General features: G+C 25.9%; 1 protein-coding gene across 1 annotated transcript in view; it reads right to left on the bottom strand.

The window, feature by feature from the left end:
* Positions 1-10,000, bottom strand: part of LOC125034192 (programmed cell death protein 10-like) — a 25,264-nt gene that overhangs the window by 13,185 nt on the left and 2,079 nt on the right. The gene's annotated exons all lie outside the window — the stretch shown is intronic.

Genomic DNA, 10,000 nt, shown 5'->3' with positions numbered 1-10,000 from the left:
ATATATGCGAGGGCGTTATGAACTTCATTTTATATATCATATTTCGATAAAACCACTATTCAGAACACTCGTTATGTAAAGTAAGAATCACGGGACTTTAATCTAATTGAATAATTGACACATTAATAGAAAAACGACCTTGAAGAGTAAGTCATGTTGCTAGTATGTGCAATTAGGCAACCTAGCAATCAAATAAAAGGGCAATGAACCTGCTTGACTTGAATTTCCATTTCCGCAAAGATTTATCCATATTTACGCGCGTTCCTGTTATTAATTCGATATTGATGGTAACTTAATTAACATACCTGAATATACTTGTTTTTTTATTAATCGATTATATGATGGTGATATTTTATGTCAATTAGTATTTTTGTGCTATTTGCTGATCAATGGGCAGTATTCTACAACCATATTGTTTATTTGTGTTTTTAGTTCGTCATGGATTTGTTTAATTTAATTTCTATGTGATGTTGTATCATAGGAATTATATTGGGAATCCTTTATCACATATTCTGTTTATCTGCATCATTCATATATATATATATTTAATATATATATATTCTCTCTCTCTCTCTCTCTCTCTCTCTCTCTCTCTCTCTCTCTCTCTCTCTCTCTCTCTCTCTCTCTCTCTCTCTCTCTTCTTTTCTTTTCTCTCTTGTTTCCGATTTTCTTTCTTGTTTTATTCATTATTTATATACTATTTTGGGAGACGTTTTCTTAGTAATTCATACTTATTTATCTCCTTATTACAATTACAATTACTCCTACTACTAATAATAATACCTTTTACTTTATTGATAATGATACTAGCAATAATAACGATAATAATAGTAATAAAATGACAATAATAACGATAATAATAGTAATAAAATGACAATAATAACGATAATAATAGTAATAAAATGACAATAATAATAATAATAATAATAATAAAAATGATAATGAAAAAAATAATAACACCAATAATAACAATAATGATATTGATAATGATACTGAAAATAGTGATAATTATAATACCGATAATGGTAGTACTATTGATGATCATGATAATGATAATAAAAGAAAATAGTAATTATCATTATTATCGTTTTAATGATAGTAATGATAATAATAATACTAATAATTATAATAACAATAATATCTATAGTGATAATGATAATGATTCTAATAATAATAATAGTAATAATAATGACAGTAATAATAATGTTGATGAGAATGATAATAATAAGGATAATAAAAATAATGACGATGATAACAAAAATAACAACAACAACAACAATAATAATAATAATGATAACAACAATAATATTTATAATAATGATAACAATAAGAATAATGATAATAATGATAATAATGGTAATAACAATAATGGTAACGATAATAATAATAATCATAACAATAATAATGATGATAATAACAATAATGATAATAACAAAAACAGTGACAATAATAGATTATAATAACAATAACGCTAATAATGATAATAATGACAATGATAATGATAATAACAATAATGATAATGATGATAATGATAACAATGATAGCAATAATAATAATAAAATTGATATTAATGATAACAATAATAATAGAAGAAAAAAAAAGATACAAAAATTAGAGTGCATTGTGTTTTTTTTGTTGTTTTTTTTATTACCATCAACACGGAAGAGTGTTTTACCATTCATAATAATAATTATGATGATAACGATAAATAATAACAATGATAATAATGATAATAATGATAATTATAATGATGATAATGATAATGATGATAATAACAATGATGATAATGATAATAATGATAACAATGATAGTAATAATAATGAAACTGATAGTAATGATGATGGTAATAATAATGATAATAATAATTTCAGAAATACTGCAAAAAAAAACCCAGACCTTAACAACCAAAAAGATATCACAACATCACAACAAAAACAAAAACAGGAAAAAAACGAAACAATTAAATCCCCAATCCCCTCCCCCCCTCCCCCCCCTCTCCTCCATCCCCAGTTTTCAGAAGCACCGCCAAAGAAAAGAAAGAAAACAGACCTAAACAACACAAACACTTAAACATCACAAACAACAAACAAGAAAAATAACAAAAGCAAATAAATCCCCCCCCCCCCCCCCTTCATCCCATCTTTCCCCCGAATAACTGGCGGGCGAAACCAAACCCGAAATAATAACCAGATCTAAACAACTACACACATAAGAACTACAACACAAACAAGAAAAAAAAACAACAACAATAAAATAGAAAATAAAGATAAGATAAATCCTCCAATCCCCCCCCCCCCCCCCTCGCAGGTTTTCCGAAGCGCTGGCGGGCGAAACCAAACCCGAAATAATAATCAAACTCTAATCAAACCACACACTTAAAACAATACAACACATACCCACAGCCTAGAAAAGCAAAAACCCCAAAACAAAAAAACAGAAACAAATAAATCCTCCCCCCCCTTCTATGGATTTTCCGAAGCGCTGGCGGACAAAACCAAACCCGAAAAAAATATTTAAACCCCACACATAAAAATTACAACACAAAAAAGACAAAAAAACAAAAACCCCCAAACAAAAAAACAAAAACAAATAAATCCTCTCCCCCCCTCCTAAGGGTTTTCCGAAGCGCTGGCAGGCCCAACCAAACCCGAAAAAAATAATCAAACCACACACATAAAAATTACAACACAAAAAAGAAAATAAAACCCCCAAAACCCCCAAACAAAAAAACAAAAACAAATAAATCCCCCCCACCCCTCCTAAGGGTTTTCCGAAGCGCTGGCAGGCCCAACCAAACCCGAAAAAAATAATCAAACCACACACATAAAACATACAACACAAAGAAGAAAATAAAAACCCCAAAACCCCCAAACCAAAAAACAAAAACAAATAAATCCCCCCCCACCCCTCCTAAGGGTTTTCCGAAGCGCTGGCGGTCGCGGCGCGAGTTGCCGGCCGAGCCCCAGCCATGGCTACGAGCAGAAGGAAGCAAGACGAGAAACACTTGAAGATCCTTCGCGACCTCGGCTCCCAGGCGGCCAATAGGACATGCTTCGACTGCCACCAGAGAGGGACGACCTACATCAACATGACTGTGGGGTCGTTCGTGTGCACGTCCTGCTCGGGCATCCTGTAAGTGCGTGTTCGAGGGGAGAGAGAGAGGTAGGTCGGGGGTGGGAGGAGGGAGGGAGGGAGGGATTTCCTCCTCCTCCTCCTCCTCCTCCACCTCACCTCCTCTCCTCCTCGTATTATTCGTACTCCTCTCCTCCCGTTCCTCCTCCTCGTCCTCTCTGCTTTCTCTTCCTCTCCTTTTTTCTTTCTTTTTTTCTACGTTCCTCCATCTCTCTCCTTCGTCTCCTCTTCTCCTCTTGTCAGCTGGCTCTTCCAACTGCGACTTTCGGAAACGAGTGGATTTTCTTTCCCCACTTTCCCCTGTTTTGTCTGGGATTTCTGTTTTCCTTTTATGTGATTTCACGGGTTTGGTCAAAATCTCTTTTGGTTTTCCCGTTACTCTCTGTTTTTTTCCCCCACTTGTTTTCTCCTGTTAGTTTCCCCATCGTGTGGTAATTTGTTTTTTTTTTTTTTCCCCTTTTCTCTTGTGGTTTTATTACTATTGCTCTTGTCTCTTTCAACAGCCTTATGTATATTTTGATGAAAGACAAAATTTGGTTACATCATAATTACTGTTTATTTGGGAAGTTCTGTTCAGTCTATTTCCTCACAACCTGTTTCTCTGATGTTTTTTCTCTCCTGTTTTCCCCTATCATTTACAATGTCTTGCATCAGCTTCATTTATATCCAGTTTTTTTTTTTTCTCTTTTCCTTCCATTTCCTCATTCCTTTGGCCTCCCCATACGTCCTCTTTTCTACTTATTATTCTCTGTCTAGCAATCTTCTTCTGTTTTGCCATTTTTTCCCCTCTCCAAGGTGATCTTGTGTCAGTCGGGTCAAGGATCACATTTCTAATTCCGGTGATCCTGCGATGTCAGAAATCAGCCGAGGTCTTGAGACTTCTGTTGTCGGAAATCAAGTAGCGTTAGAAGCTGTTTGTTGTCAGGAATCATTTGGGGTTTAAAGACAGGGGTTCAAAGATATGCAGTGTCAAATGTTTTTTTTTTTGATCTTTGCTACCAGATGACACTTGGTGTTAGAAATCTTGCTTAAGTTAATGGTTTAAGAGATTGCCAATATTTGATTGAGATTGGGATGGGCAAGTGGCCAGCATTTTATTTTTCATGTCTGTACAGTTTGTAAAGATTAATAATTCTGAAAGTTGTTATTTTTATTATGATTGTGTATGATTGTGTTCCGTTTATTAATGATCATAATAGTGGTAATTATGATGATATTATTTACTACTACTACTACCACTATACTACTATACAACTATACAACTCCACTACAATATAACTACTATATAACTATAGTACTCTACAACTATACTATACAACTATACTATACAACTATACTATACAACTATACTATACAACTATACTATACAACTATACTATACAACTATACTATACAATACTACCCTACAACTATACTACTATACAACTATACTCTACAACTATACTACTATACAACTATACTACTCTACAACTATACTACTCTACAACTATACTACTCTACAACTATACTACTCTACAACTCTACTACTCTATAACTATACTACTATAATGCTACTACAACTACTACTAGTATACTACTACTACTATACTACTACTACTATACTACAACTGCTATACTACGACTGCTATACTACGACTAATATACTACTACAAAAATACTACTACTAAAATACTACTACTTAAATACTACTACTGCTACTACTACTACTGATACTGCTACTGCTACTGATGAGATTGATGATGATAATATTATGATGTCGATAGTAATGATACTGAATTTATTGATAATGATAGTAATAATTGTGATGATAATGATAGTAATGAAAGTAAAAGTAATGAGAATAATAGTAATGGTAATAATAATAATAATACTAATTATTGTTATAAGGATCATAGTAACAGTAATAATAGTAATTATGATAATAGTTATAAAGATAATGACAATGGCAGTGAACATGATACTAATAATGATAATGATAAGAGCAACAACAAAAATGATAATAATGAAAAAAAAAATAATAACAATAATAATAATAATGATAATAATGATCATAATAATAATGGTTATGACGATAATATTGATGATTGTAATGGTAATGGTAATAGTAATGATGTTGATAGTGATAATGAAAATGATAAAAGTAATACATATATTCATATTAATATTGATATTATTGTTAAAAGTTAATGTTGATGCTGATGTTGACATTGATACTGATATATTGATATTGATCAACATCAGTATCAATATAAATATCAATGATATTGATGTTAATAATAATGAATATGATAATGATCCTGAATATGATGAATATAGTGAATATGAATGTTAATGAATATGAAAATGATAACGAGTATGATGATGATAATGAATATGAAAAAGATGATAATGAAAATATTAATAATTCTTCTCCTTTCCTGTTTCCTTTTCTTCATCCCCTCGTTCTGTCCACTCATCCTAATCAAGCCAGATTTTGCCATTTTAGCCACAGAACTTTTATCATAATGCTCCCTACTCCTTTAACTCCTCTCCCTTTTATCAAGATTTACCTTATACTATTTCTCATTAGCTCCTCGTCTCTGCCATACAACTCTTCAGTATTGTTCGACCTGTAACTTCACCCTAAACATTAACTTATTCCTAACTCTTTTCGCTACTCTTATTTACCACATGACTTTTGATGATACGTAGAAGTTCCTTACTATCATTATTATTGTTTTTTTTATTTTTATTTTTATTTTTATTGTTATTATTATTGTTATTATTATTATTGTTATTGTTATTGTTATTGTTATTGTTATTATTATTATTAATATTATTATTATTATTATTATTATTATTATTAATAATAATAATATTAATAATAATAATATTAATAATAATGTTAATAATATTATCATTATCATTATCATTATCATTATCATTATCATTATCATTATCATTATCATTATCATTATCATTATCATTATCATTATCATCTTCATCAATCATTATTATCACCATCACCATCACCATCACCATCACCATCACCATCATCATTATCATCATTATTATCATTATCATTATCATTATCATTATTATCATTATTATCATCATCATTGTTATTGTTATTATTGTCATTATAATTATCTTTATCATATTATTTATCATATCTATTATAATGATCATTATTGTTATTATTATTATTATTATTGTTATTGTTATTGTTATTGTTATTGTTATTGTTATCGTTATTATTTTTATTATGAATGAAAATATTATGATAGTAATAAAGAAATATAGTATTAAAAAATACTATAATAGTGATAATGATAATGATATTAAAAATGATGATTATAATGATAGAAATAATAATGATAAAAATAGTAATAATGATAAAAAATAATGATAATGAAATTGATAATAATATTGATAGAATGATAATGGTGATAATAATATTAGTTGTTATTAATATTTCATAAATTGTTATTTTTGTGATCAACATTATTGCTGCTGTTTTTATTGTCATTGTCATTGTCGTTGTTAGTGTTATTGTTGTTGGAATTGCTGTTTCTGTCGCATTTGTCATCATCATCATCATCATCATTATCATTATTTTTATTATTGGTATTGTTGTTGTTATTGATATTATTATTGGTATCATTATCATTATCATTGATATTAATAATATTAATATTAATATTGATATTGATATTGATATTGATATTGATATTGATAGTAATACAATATTAATATTGATATTTATATTGTTTTTTTATATTAATGCTGTCGTTATCAGTGTTGTTATACCTTTCTTATTATTGTGATGATGATGATTTTTATTATTTTATTATTTATTATTATTATTTTTTTAAATTTCATTATTATTTTTATTATTGCTATCATTATCATTACCATTATCATCATCATTGTCATTATTATTTCTGTTATTACTACTATTACTACTATTATTATTATTACTACTATTAGTATTAGTTGTATTGTTATTGTTAGTACTAGTGTTAATACCATTATTAATGCTGGTGTTATTATTATTATTATTATTATTATTATTATTATTGTTAATATTAATATAAATAATATTTATATAAATAATGTTAATAATATTAATATTAATATTATTATCGTTGTTATCGTTGTCGTTGTCGTTGTCGTTGTAGTTGTCATTATTATTATTATTATTATTATTATTATTATTATTATTATTAATATTAATATTAATATTATAATTATAATTATAATTATAATTATAATTATAATCATAATCATAATCATAATCATAATCATAATCATAATCATAATCATAATCATAATCATAATTATAATTATAATTATAATAATATTATTATTATTATTATTATTATTATTATTATTATTATTGTTATTATTATTAATATTGAAATTATTATTAATAATAATATTATTAATAATTTCATTATTTTTATTATTATCATTATTAATGTTATTAATCATAATTGTAATCGTAATAATGATAATAATGATGATAATGATGATAATGATAATAATGATGATGATGATGATGATGATGATGATGATGATGATGATGATGATGATGATGATGATGATGATAATAATGATAATGATAATGATAATGATAATGATAATGATAATGATAATGATGATAATGATAATAATGATATTAATATTAATATTTTATTATTATACTTTTCTTATTTCTATTATTATTATTTTTAGTATTATTTATTAAGATGATGATCATGATGACGATGACGACGATGATTGCTATTATTATTGTTATTATTGTTATTGTTATGGTTATATTTATTGTTATACTCTTCTTATAGTTGTTGTTATTGTCACTGTTGTTGTTATTATTATTATTATTATTATTATTATTATTATTATTATTAATATTATTATTATTATTATTATTATTATTATTATTATTATTATTATTATTATTATTATTATTATTATTATAATATTATTATTATTATTATTGTTATTGTTATTGTCAATGTTGTTGTTATTATTATATTTGTTATTATTTTTATTACTATTAATATGATGATGATGGGGCGGCCTTCAAGCTACATGGTGATGCCGTGTCAACAGCAAAATAAAGATGATTTATTGAACTACTGTCATTTTTACTCCATGATTATACTTCATTAAAAAGTCTAGAATTTTTGAATTACCATTACATTTAAAAGCATTGTCACAAGCATAAGTGGCCTAAGGCAGAAATAAGTAAGGTTTATGACCTACTGTACTTAGTCATGTATATCAGATCTGTTGTTCCTGTTCAGTTGTGTGTATAATTCCCATTTGCTTATCATTTTTTCATTGGAAATTCGAATATCAAATTGCCTTGACATGAGCACTCCTTTGTGTGTAATTAGAGCTATATGTTTTTGAAAAGCAGTGAAATAATTAGTTGAAAAAGTTTTTTCATTGTCTTAAAACATTATAAATGAATCTCTCTTGATGATATTATGAAATTGATGGCTAGTGCTTGTCTTATAATTATTATTAAAATTTTGGATGACTGAAATGTATTTATATTTTCTTTCTCATGATCTCAAGTTTGAGTAAGCATATGTCATACAGATGTGCAAGTTGCATTCCCTTTGCAGCATTCTTTTTAATATTTAAGATGAAAGAGAAAAGGAATTATTAACCCCTGCAATCTGGATGGCATGACCATCACGTCAGGAAAAAAATTGGCCTGAGGGGTGGGTGGGTGACGTGCTGTCATGAGAAGGTGATGTGAACTTACCCTCTTCTTCTTTATGGTTTGCGAAGTTCTAGCTTCGCCCGGGCCTTCTAAATATGGCCCAGCCAATTTGCCCTCATGAGCATTTTTGGCTGAAGGCTGGGGTGATGGGAATGGCATTTAGGAAGGGTTTTTAAAAATCATTTCCATTAAGTGTGGAATGTGCTATCTGTGAGTCATTCCAGGGAAGATGCTATTTCTATACTCAGGATCGTATTCCAGGCTCCTGCCATGTGTGTGTGTGTGTGTGTGTCTGTGTCTGATATATATATATTTATTTATATATTTTATTATATATATATTATATATATATTTTAAAAATTTTTTTATTTATATAATTTTTAAATTTTTTTTAATTTTATTTTTAAAATATATTTATTTATAATTATATTTATATATATATTTTTATTTTTTTAATATATTTTTTTATATTTATTTTTAATATATTTTTTATATTTTTTTTATATTATTAAATTTTTTAATTTTTTTTATTATTTTATTTTATTAATATTTATATATTTTTAAATATTATATTTTTAATTTTTTTATATTTTTATTTTTATAAATTTATATTTATATTTATATTTAATTTATATATTTATTTTTATAAAAATTTTTATATATTTATTATTTAATTTTATATATATTTTTTTTATTTATATATTTTTATAAATAATTTTAAAATTTTTTTTTTATTATTATTTTTATATATTTATATATTTATTATATTTTATTAAAAAATAAATTTTATTATTTTATTTTTTATAATTTATATAAATTTTTATATTTTTATAATATATTTAATATTTATATAAAAATTTTCTAAAACTCATTTCTTTTTAATTTTTTTTAAAAATCCATAAAAATTAATCATACCTTTTAAAATTTTTTTTTATTTTTATTTTATATTTTATATTTATATTTTATTTATATATTTGTTTTGTTGTATATTTTTGTATTTTTTATATTTTATTTATATATTTTTATATATATATATTTATATATATTTATATATTTTATATATATATTATATATATAAACATATATTTATATATATATATATTTATATATATATTTATATATATATTTATATATATATTTATATATATA

Source organism: Penaeus chinensis, chromosome 17 (assembly GCF_019202785.1).
Source record: "Penaeus chinensis breed Huanghai No. 1 chromosome 17, ASM1920278v2, whole genome shotgun sequence".
NCBI classification, from domain to species: Eukaryota; Metazoa; Arthropoda; class Malacostraca; order Decapoda; family Penaeidae; genus Penaeus; species Penaeus chinensis.
This window is presented reverse-complemented; position numbering and strand designations above follow the sequence as displayed.